General features: G+C 45.6%; 1 protein-coding gene across 34 annotated transcripts in view; it reads right to left on the bottom strand.

Annotated features, from left to right (window-relative positions):
- DAB1 (DAB1, reelin adaptor protein) overlaps nucleotides 1-12,152 on the bottom strand; it is a 1,217,809-nt gene that overhangs the window by 39,620 nt on the left and 1,166,037 nt on the right.

The following is a 12,152-nucleotide window of genomic DNA, read 5'->3' as shown; positions in this document are numbered from 1 at the left end:
TAGCAGATAAGAGAATGATGTTTTCCCTTGAGATTTTTTTTTTTTTTTGGTTTGTTTTAAAAGGAGATAGTGTTATCATGTGCTTTAGCCAAACCTAACCCTTTGGAGCAGTCTGTGAACAGCTGGTAAGTGCCTTTGAGCATGCGTGCCCCCTTTTCTGCTTGAGATGCTTGTCTTATCCCTGTAAACTCAAGGCTCACCCAATTCCACAAACCCAGCTGAAAGGCCACCTCTTCCACGAAGCTTTCCTTGGTCCCCCGAGCTGAAAACCACGCTCAGGGAGCTTCCTGAAGCCGGGACCATGATGTATTTGTTCCTGAATCCCTGTAAGTTCACAGAGGATCTGGCACACGGTGGAGCTTGAAAATGTATGAACGAATGCATGCTTTTAAAAAGAGCTGGCAGTTGACCAAATTGAATTGTTTTGTTACTTTTTATTTTGTTGTTTATAATCATTGAGAGTTTTGCTACACCACGCCATAGTATTGCATGCATTGTGTGTGGCCGAGCAGCCTGCAGGGACCTTGAACTGACTCCAGCCTCTCCAGTGAGGCCGGCCCTACAGAACAGCCCCCAGTCACAAGCAAATGTCACTTCCCAGTACAACCATCCCCAAAGCCCTTGTGATCACAGTCACCCCCACTTCCCAGAGCCTACCTTTACGCATCCCTTAGATAAGATTCCTTCGACACTTACTAAACCCCTGCTCTTTTTGGCTTGAACTGACCAGATCCGGCCCCTTCCTCCAGGACCTGCGACTAATAAACTTCTCTATTTCAATTCCCCCAGTGATCTTCCATTGATGGTGACTCACCACCTGACATTCCTGGGCTTGACTTAACAGATGCTGATTTAACAAAGTCACAGCATTAAGCCATATCATGGATACGTATACATCTCTTCTCTACACATACAATCTCTCTCTATACAAACATCTTTTTCATGACCATGTTTTGGTCTTTATGTCCAAGCTAACTATCCTTTGAATGACTTCCAAGTATGGTAACAATAACACCAATCTGAAAATATTGACAGTAAATTGGAATGATTATGCATCAACAGAAATACTTGCATCATTTCCTCATTTTAGGGGAGACCTGCCTGTCAGCAATGGAAGAGTGGGGAAACCATCAGCATACCCACGTTCGCTCTGGAAAAAACATGATTGTTAGGTCACTTGGCCCCAGTTACGGGGTCACAGGGCAGAGTGGAAGAACCCATGTGCCCCAGGCCATCACGGCACAGCTGTCAGGCCAAACATCAGCAAATTCTGTCATCAACCACCTGCTCCCACCAGGCACTGGGTCACCAGGAGTCACAGTGGCTAAGAGAAGAGGAGCAACAAGCAATCAGATAACCCCATAAATAATAATAATAATAATAATAATAATAACTACTGTTATTTGGTCAGGGGTGGGGAGACAATATCAGTCTAAGGGATCCTATAACCTATGATGTGGCCTGAAAGGTTAAGGTTATGTCGCTACATCCTTTATAAATTCTCACACTTCTAGGGATTTATGGCACAGCCCCTACCAACTAGCTCTGGGTCATAACTTTTAATAAAAACATTTTTTAGTGTCCAAAATCTCATTACATCTGTCCAATATAAAAAAGCAAATGGCTTCAGAACATGATGGATGAATTAAATAAATTTGAAAAACAGCCAGTGGTAGAGTCTCATAAAACCCCCACCATATAATGAAAATGTGTGGGGACAACCAGCACTGCTGTCAGTCCATCACCTAGCTGGTGACAGAAGAGGGGGCCGTGGGTGAGGCGTGGGGCTGGGGGGTGAGGCAGCCACTCCCGGAAGTTTGGAGGAAGACGGGTCCGGATGTGACAGCAAATGCACCTCTTTGGAGTCACACAGATGCGGACTGAATCCTGGCTGACTGTCCCAGACTCACCGTACCGCCCTGGACCAATCTGTCAGCCTCCTTTTCTGATCTTCAAAGTGGGGAGGATGATAATAACATCATGTCCAATTTATGGAGAGGATTAACTGAGGGGTGTGTGTGTGCGCGTGCGTGTGTGTATGTGTGTGTGTGTGTGATGTTTTGTTTGGTGTTTGGCACAGAGAAACGCTTAATAAATCATAGCTATTATTAGGAACTTCTCATCCTATCTCAGCTCATTTTTGCGATGCTTTTTACACATTTTTTAAACATTAAAACATACTTTTTAATGTTGCGCACCTTTTTATGTGCACACTTTTTAATGTACACACTTTTTAATCTTAGGAAACTATTCCTAAAGGATTTTTGGGAAAAGATAGAGGAAGAAGAAAAAGAGCATCTTGCAGGAGGCCCTGCTTTAACAACCACCCCTGCTTGAGAGCACAGGCCAGGCTGGACCCTGTGTACAAGGATGTCCAGCACGTCCTGGCCTTAGTCCTGACCCCATCTCCCACCTCTCGTCTCTCTTTTGGCTACAGTCTTGCCGAAGCATCTTCCCACCCACACCCTCTGTACCTGGTGCTTGTGGTCAGCCTCCTCTTGTAATCCTGGCTCAGTCATTCTTTGGCGTCTCTCCCCCCTGCCTGGGGCAGCCTTCAGTAGAACCCAGGGCACATCGGCCAGCCAGTGGGGAAACCCCTCTGGGCAGTACATTCTCTCTTAGTTGATTTTTATGGGTAGAACGCAACTCACTTCCTGGTTTCCCTGTGTTCCCAGCTCTTGCTTTACCCACAATTACTACTAGAGTTTGTGTTCATTTATCTTCAAGTCTTTCCCCCCCTCATAGATCTATTGCTCACACTTACTCTCCTGGCGTGCGTGCCGCTTTTGCATTTGCTTTTAAAAACTCCATGACAATCCCATATATTCACAACTTAAACTTCCAGTGAGGGTTTAAAGGAAGAGATTGTCTCATGTGGTTTCAATACGGTTCTAGTCTGAATCATCATTAAGACGTGGAAATAAAGAGTTTCACAGGGAGTTTATTTTCCTATAATCTCTTTGGAGCCCTTGGAGATTCTCTCATCCTGTAATTAAGGTAACTCTGAAGAGCAGATTCATGTTGCTCTTAAATTTTTTTTTTTTTTTGGTCTTTTTGTCTTTTTAGGGCTATACTCGCGGCACATGGAGGTTCCTAGGCTAGGGGTCAAATTGAAGCTGTAGCCTCTGGCCGACACCACACCCACAGCAATACGGGATCCGAGCCGTGTCTGCAACCTACATCACAGCTCACGGAAACACCAGATCCCCAACCCACTGAGCGAGGCCAGGGATGGAATCCGAACCCTCATGGATGCTAGCTGGCTTTGCTAACTGCTGAGTCATGATGGGAACTCCAGATTCATGTGATTCTTGTAGCAAAAGTGAGTGGACGAGCTAGAACTTGGGGTGAACATGGCAAGAGAAATGAAAACTTACTTAGGGCTGCCACATCAGAAATCTGCAGTGGTTCTCACCTCTGGCTGTACCATGTAATCCTCCAGGGGCGCTTCTACAAAACTACGCATGCCTGAGCCCCGCCACCTGAGATTTGGATTCTTTTGGTCAGGGGTGGGGTCCTAGCATCAGTGGGTTCGAAAAACTCCCCAGGTGGTTCTAAAATGTACCCAGACTTGTGAATCACTGTGCTGGGGAAAAATTCTCTGTAGGAATAACTAGTGAAAGTCCTACTGGGAAAATGGAAGGCACCTTGATTGATTACATAATTGATTAATTCATTTCTTCCACAAACACTCATGGGGTGCTTTCCACATGCCCTGTCCAAGACGGACAATGGAGATACAAAGACGAATGGTCCTTGCTCTCTAGAAGCCCAGAGCAAAGCCCAGAATATATAATTTTTCTCGCTTGAGGGTGGGAGGGGCATGGGACAAGGAGGGCACAAGGCGTCACAGCCTAAACTCAGGACCCACAACCAGTGCTACACAAGAATGAATTCAATTATCCAGTGAGAAAGCTCAGGAGAAATGGATTAACTTAAGCGATCTGTAAACTGCACCAAGGTGGGTACTATGAAGGCACCTAGTGATTCCAGGCATCTGCAAGTGGGTGCCTTTCCTTGGTGAGTGATTTAACAAGGAAGATGTACACTAATGAAGACTAACTCCCTCTGGGGTGCCAGGGAGTTGATGCTCTCCATCACCTTCAGCCACGAGTGAACAGCCACTTCCCTACTTCTTGGCAGAGAAAAACAGGAAAACCTCTGTTGGGCAACTGAAGAACACAGCGGGGGTGGGGTGGGGAGGAGCGTTGAAGCGGGGAATAGGAAATGTGATGTTAATACAAGATTTCTCCCAAGAGCAGCTCTGTCCAACAGAACATGCGGTGATGACGGCAAGTGCTACGCTTGCACTTCCAATACGGTAGCCCAGTAGCTACTCGTGATGATGGAGCACTTCGAATATGGCTTGTGTGACCAATGAACTGTATTTTAAGTTTTATTTAGTTTTCACTTCACTTTGAACAGCCGCATGCGACTAGTGGCTCAGTCCTGGAGAGCTAGGCTCTAAATAATAGACAGTAAAAACAAATTCAGGGAATTCCCAATGCGTGGCTCCACGGTTAGAGAACCTGACTAGTGTCCATGAAGATGAGGGTTTGATCCCTAGCCTTGCTCAGTGGCCTGGAGAGCCGGCGTTGCCATGAGCTACAGGGTAGGTCACAGACGTGGCTTGAATCTAGCACTGCTGTGGCTGTGGTGTAGGCCAGTGGCTAGAGCTCCGATGTGACTCTAGGAGCCTGGGAACCTCCATGTGCAGCAAGTGCGGCCCGAAAAAGACTAAATAAATACATAAATAAATAAATAAAACAAATTCAGTTGACTAGGTGATTTCTAAATACTAGACATATTCTTTCCTTATAAGTCGCTTCTATTCTTTTAAAGACTATCCTACCTTCTCATTGATTGGAAAGGTTCTATGGGAGAAGTGCACTCTTTCTTATGTCTGGACAAGAGCATGAAATCAAATTCAGTTTGCAAAAACAGAAGCCTTCTTCTGGAGGTAAGTTTTTTCACAGCCTGGGCTAAGTCTGAGCCAGATATTTTTGTTTTATTCTTTAAAGGAAGTTAAGATTCACGTTTCACGTGGAAACCCACGATAGTTCATCATCATTCCAAAAGAATGGAACCCCATTTAAGGTCAAAATGTTCCAGCCTATTGAGATTTGGGGCTTGGTGATTTTGCTGGACTCAATGCCTTGATCTAATAGAGAAATTGGTGGCAGCACTGCTTTGAGGATCTGTCCTCATAATAACTGAGAAGTTGCCTGTAATTATTCAAAGTTGAGCCTCATTTCAACAGTTAATGGCCCTCCTTCCCCCAGCTACCATTTTAGAGGGTCCCAAAGGTTGTCTAGAAGGTTAGAGGGTGGAGGGAAATACTTAGACTTATGATGAAATTTACACCTTCCCTGAAGTACACACAAGCATAATATACCTACGAATCCCTGGGACAATGCAATATTTTTATGTAACGTCCTAAAATTTAAGTTAGTCCTTAAATCAGTCTCCATTTCTAATTTTTTTTATTGAGGTAAGAACACAAGGTAAGATCTACCTTCTCAACAAATTTTAAAAGTATAAAGTATAGTATCATTAACTGTAGGCACAATGCAGGTCTCCAGGACTTAATCTTCTTGCATAACAAATTTTATCCCAGTTGAACAGCATTTTCCCATTCCCCTCCCAACCCTGGCAAGCTCCATTCTACTCTCTGTTTCTATGTAGGTGACTATTTTATGGACCTCATATTAGTGGTTATCCTGTAGTATGTGTCTTTCTGTGACTGGCTTATTTCATGTAGCATTAATATCATCAAGGCTGTCACATATGGAAGGATAGCCTTCTTCTTCAGGTCTGAATAATATTCCATTGTATGTAAATACCACACTTTATCCATTTATCCATTGATGGATAATTAGGTTGAAATGGCCTTTCTTAACATGCAAGAAGAGAGTCAGAATGGAGACTGGTGGTAAAAGCAATTTGCTGGCATTTTATTCAGGGGCACAGGAAAGGGAGGCCCCCTGGAGGAATGTCATGGCACTAGGGTGACCCCACTTGGCTAGTGTGAATGAACAGGTGTGGCTAAGGACTCTCACTGCGGAGTCTTGAACTTCCTAACTTTAAGCTCATGTCTAGAAAACGAATTTGCTTGCATTCAAAAACAATGGATACTTTTAAAGGGATACATTTGATGTTTTTAGGAGAGGCAGGCTGGGGCAGTGGGAAGAAGGGGTCAGAAACAGCAGCTTTCGGTTCAAACTGCTATTTTATCGCTGGCACTTACTTGGAAGAATTCCTTCCTCTATCTGAGAGTAAAATCTCAAAGGGTGTCAGTGCCCTTTTCAAAGGTACCGAAAGGGAAGGAAGGATGGGAGGGAGGAAGGGAGGGGGAGGGACAAGGCTGGGGAGGAGGAAGGAAGAAGAGAGGAGAGAGAGAAGAAAGGAAGAGAGACGTGAGGAGAGAAAGGGAAGAAGGAAGGGAGGGAGGGAAGGAGAGAGAAAGGAAGGAAGGAAAGACAGCTCTGGAATTACATGTTTGACAAGTGAAGGTAGGCAGGTGCCAGGTCATGGCAAAATTTGGGAAACACTGGTCCAGGGAAGGGGCAAAGTCACCTGGAAGAGAAGCTAAAGGGGTGACACGGGCTTCACAGAGCAGACACTGGTCAGGGCAGGCTCCTGCTTCTGCACCTTTTCCCCAAGGTTTCACACTGGCAAGGCTGGACCCTTCTGGAAGGCCATTAGCCCCATTGTTCATGCCACTGACCCCATGCCTTTCTCTCCTTCACTGTCTCTTTTCTACCCCTTACACCTATTTCAGAACTCAGTTCGGAACTCTGTCTTCACGCCCAGATTTTCTAAAACACATCCCTTATTTTCTTGCAGATACACCCAAGGATGGGGTTGGAGGTGCAACTTGTAGGCTCCTGCTGATTATGCGACAAGATACTAAGAGCTAAGTAAGTTTGACCTCAGCAACAGGGATAAAGGGAAGGAGACGCTGGTTGTGATGACCAGCGATTGACGGTGCCAGTGCTGGGGTGGCGGTGGTGGTGACAGTGATGGTTGTCATAGGTGTGATAACCTGATGCTCAGTTACTCCACATCCATTAATTGAGCAACTATGCCAAGGCAGTCCTAGTCCTCACACTGCATGAAGGAGACGGAACAGAAAACAGGCAACGTTTGGTGTCAAAAATGAGATAATTCACATCAAGTCTGTAGTATACAGTGCCTGGTTCCTGGTTCAGAGTAATGACACGATTCACGGCAGTGGTTACAACAACTAGTGTTTATACTATTATACACATGGTATCTAATCCCAATCTTGATGGGTCAGACATTTAAAAACGGTGGCAATAGGGGTACTGGGGGTTCTGATGGTATCAATGCTACATCAAGAGGCAATGATCTAAAGAGAGATGACAATACAGCTGTTAATATGGCTGCAGCCCAGGTGCAGCCAGTGATCGGAGTTTAGAAGACATGCCCCAAACACCAGCCAATCAAGGAGCTTCTCCTGGAGCCCTGAGGATGACTTCATGCTTTTACACTCATGTAAATTTCCTGGGCTCAGATCTAGGTCCCAACCCTTGACCTCATCCCAAAGGTCTCACAGGGGACCAGAAGGATTTTAGAGTGTGTGTGTGTGGGTGGGTAGCCCTTCCCTGCCCTGGTTCCTTTGTCGGGGAAGGGGAAGACTGCAAAATGGTTTGGCTACTTTCTTGGATGGCAACAGAATAAATACCTGCCCAGCTCTAGATGTAGAGTGCCAATGAGAAACAAAGAGGAATGATTTCCCAAAGCTTATAACTATTTGTTTTTAATTTTCTCTCTCTCTCTCCCTGCTCCTTAAAAAAAAAAAAATCTATTATTCTGGTTCCACATTAACAAAAACTCAAGGACTTTTTCAAAAACTCCTAACAAGATTTGGCGCCAGTTCAGTCCTTTGAAAAGGGGTGAATTAGAATCCCAGGAAAGTGAAACTGGCTGCTGTCAGCAGGCTGACAGGCTCCCAGCACACTTCTGGGGAGGAGGACAGGGGACGCTCAGAGGCAGTCAGTTCTGTCTCTGCTGGTGTGTCTCTCTTGGACAGGCTACTCCCGCGGTCCAGATGGTACCCAAACGGCACAAGAAATAGCGCATGGAGCTGAAATCAAGCGAGAGCAGCCGAGGCTCAGGCTGAATGCAGTGCAAATCAGGAAATCACAAATGGAGAGATGTCACAGCAAAGGAAAAAATAGTCAGGAGGGCTTTGCCTGCTGCTCTGACAGCCGTTGCGTGCAAACTGCTTTTCCTTTTCTTCTCTGGAAGAATGAGGATTTTACATCAGAGGCAATTCATTTCCTTACTCCTTCATCCCTGGATTCAGTTCTCGAGGCACTCATTTCATGTATAATCATTAATAAACTTTTCCTGAATGCCCACTCTGAGCAAGGCGCTGGGCAGGTACCATGAGGGTGGAGACCCTGTCCCCTCTCTGAGCTGTTAGCAGTCAAGCTTAGGGAAATGAGAGGATGCCCACTCAGGCCACAGCAGTGAGGAGACTGACCATACAGGTACCGCACTGGGGATTTTCACAGTGCGTGGCCCATTTTCACTGCAGTGATGCCATTCACGGGACGGAAGCCAACTCTACTGCCAATGATCGAGACAAGAATTCTATTACCATGTGACTGGAATTTGACTCATTTCCCCATCTCTTGGATTCTCCTTTGTTGTAAAACTAGGGAACTGTCCATTTCACAAGACTGAAGATTTCCCTGGGTAAGATCTGAGGTCATAGCTTAATTATCAGCAAAGTGCCGGACACAGAGTAAGACCTCCATTAGTGGGTCAAACAGCAAGTCGACAATTCAGTGGGGTATCCTTTTGCAATAGGATGATTCTGCGGCACTCATCTGACGGCATTTTGGACGGTTTGGTGAACTGCAGAATCGCAGAGGCGTAGAGAGGACTGCAGAGAGCTCCATCCTAACTCAGCCCCACGTTTTCTTCAGAGGAAGAAACTGAGGCCTCCACGTTTTTAAAAATCATGATAATGTTAGGAGAGTGCGGAGGAAACCCAATTCCCCAACTCCTGGTCTAGTTCCTTCATTTCCCATCACTCCCCTCACGAGGGGACAGACCAAGAGGAGACAATAAGAAGTCAGAGCAGAGAAACTGGGATGACAATTGACAATAAGGAAGCGAGGGCCCCAGGAAAGCTCCGCTTGTCATACGTCAAACAGCAAGGAACAAGGCTCCTTCGCAGAGCTCTGAGGATCAAGGGAGGGGATGTTCCCCAAGAGACTACACTTGGAAGGCAGACGACAGGTTTGAAGTCAGAGAAAACCTGCAAAGGCATTATCTATAATTTCTCACATTGACTGTCCACCTTATAAATAGTTGGTAATTTTGTGTCATGATTTCACTTGTCCTCTTAACAGGTCTCTCAGTACAGTCTTTCCCCTCACGGGCCTTGGTACAAGCTATTCCTTGTGATTGGCTGCCTTCCCATCCTCATGCATCAGGAGACCCCAGAGATGTAGGTCTAGTCACCTGTTCCAAGTCTTCCTCTAAGGCCCTTAGGATGGATATTCCCCCAGGTATGACACATGTCCAGTTACCATGGTTGATGACTTTCTCTCTTCTCTACTATAGACTGTGACCCTATGGCACTGTTCCTTGCTGGGAAACTGCATTTTATTCATCTTTATATTTGCAATATCTAAATGGCCCAATGGCTAGCACACAAAAGGAAATGACACTGAATCGACAAATTTTAAAAAAACAGCACGAGCAAATGGATGAACTTGTTTATACAAGAGAAGAGAAAACTGAACAGAAAGAAACTTGGTGATAGCATGATTTACCAGGCAGAGGGTACGGTCCATATGGTGTTTTCCAATGCTCAGCATGTATGTTTGTATACGCATGCGCGGACTTGAGCATGTGTGCGCACGCACGCACGTGTGCACACACACACACACACACATACATATACTGGCTCACTCACAAAGACGCAGCGTTTGCTATTGCAAACCCCAGAAAGGATGTCATACCCCCTGCTGTTGACCTAATGAGCCTCTTGCAGTCAGAGTAAATGGCTCTGGTTCTAATTTCAAAGAAATACTAGCAAGGTGTCCATAAAAAGTTCTAAGAACAGGAATGTGCTATTTTTCTAGCCCTTCTAATATCTGGATGGCATTTTCATGCGAGCTGAAGCCGTTCCCATTAGCGAGACCCATTCAGTGGCTCAAGGGTGGCAAACGAGCTCCCATGTTCCTCTCAACTTGAATCCAGCCAGTACCTGGCCTTACCTCCTTCCCAGCAATTGGTGAACAGACTGTAACTCATCCTGTTCGGACTCTCACACTGGACCCATGCAGAGGATTTTAGATCTCCTCAAACCTTGTCTTCCGATTTCTGTAAAGATTACCAACCCAGGCCTAGATGTCCACCTGCATGCTTGCTCTGTCTGTTCTATAAGAGATACTTTTAATTTAAAGTTATCGGTATCTCTCTGGTTTGGTCCCACGCGGTTGAGATCATTATTTCTGGTTTCGGTAGCTCCATAAAGTCCCTGAATGTACGAGTTACTCTTGACCTCTCTCTCTCGCACAGCCTGGCATCCAATCATTCTAAGCAATACTGGTTCTATCTCTAGAACATATCCCAACGTGTCAGTCCATTCTGATCTAAAGAGGAAGGAATGGGCTAAAGAGGATTTTTAAGACCTCATCCCTTCTTGGCCAAGCAGGACAATCATCATAAGAGCTAATGTTTAGATGGACATTCCTCTGTATAGATAAGACACTTTGCCAAGAGTGCTGCCTTCATAGAGTAACTCATTTAATATTCATGACAAATGTAGGTGCTATTGCTATTCCCATTTTCTGGGGGCACAGAAGGGTCAATGAACTTGCCCAAAGTCATACAGCCAGCTAACGGTAGAGCTAGGATTGTTGCCAAAGTGGGTGAGCTTTGAAGTACACGCTCTTAACCATTTTGTTAGGGCAAGGAGAACCAAAGGGGTCAGACAATCTGTGTTTTGTGATGAGGATAGGAGGGAAGGGTTCTGGAAGGAACAGCTACAGTGGGCAGCTCAGGAGCCCACCCCGCCACATCCACCCCCATCCTCTCTGGAGGACCATGGCCCGATCACGTGGCAAGGGCTATTCCCATAATGATGACAGGGTAAGGGGGCCAGGACTTCCAAGGTGATCATGGAAACAAAAGCTTAGAGACAGCCAAAGAGACAGGCCATGAGTTGACAAATACAGGAAACAGGGGAAAAACTGGAGTACTGGGCTAATGACATGCAAAAGTGGAGAAGAGGAGTAATGCTCAAGACAGGGCAGCTGCTAACCTGCTGGCAAGAAACATGATAACATGTGGCTAGAACTCTGTGATAAGTAGAAAAATGGGAGGTGGGGAGGGGAGAAAGCGTTGTAAAGACTGAGAGCAAATGTCACCTTAACAAGAGCCATTCTTTACGCACAAGGGGAGAAGCAAGGGCTTCATCCTGCATGATCAGACTCTATTTCTCTCTCCCCTTAGCAACTCAGCCTCCACCTTCTCATCCGTAAAATGGAGAACACAGTAGTTGCCATGTTAATTAAACTAGATAAACTGAGTGGAGCTTTGGAATCCATTGGGGGAATTCTGTAAATCTCTCTTTATATATAAATACATACAAGCCTTAAAAAACAGATCTGGGGAGTTCCCCTGGTGGCTCAGTGGTTAACAAACCCAAATAGCATCCATGAGGATACGGGTTCTATCCCTGGCCTTGCTCAGTGGGTTAAGGATCTGGCATTGCTCTGAGCTTTGTTGTAGATCACAGACACAGCTCGGATCTGGTGTTGCTGTGGCTGTGGCATAGGCCAGCAGCTGTAGCTCTGATTTGACCCCTAGCCTGGGAACCTCCATATGCCACAGGTGCAGACCTAAACAGACAAAAGACCAAAAAAAAAAAAAAAAAAAAAAAAGCAGATCTATAGGGGTGGGGGCAAGTTGTGTGTTTAAAAGTGTCACCAATGACCATCAGGTAATGCCATCTTTGGGAACCACTGAATCAGATACAGCTTGCCAAGTGATGCATACGCTCCCCGGTCCCCAGTAAGTACTCCGCAAATGCTTGTTCCTCACCACCTAAGTCATTGTAAAAATGGGGTTTGCACACTTTGGACTGGGACTGTCACCAATCC

Source organism: Sus scrofa, chromosome 6 (genome assembly GCF_000003025.6).
Source record: "Sus scrofa isolate TJ Tabasco breed Duroc chromosome 6, Sscrofa11.1, whole genome shotgun sequence".
Classification (NCBI taxonomy): domain Eukaryota; kingdom Metazoa; phylum Chordata; class Mammalia; order Artiodactyla; family Suidae; genus Sus; species Sus scrofa.
Note: the sequence above shows the minus strand (reverse complement) of the source record. Positions and strands in the feature narration are given on the sequence as shown.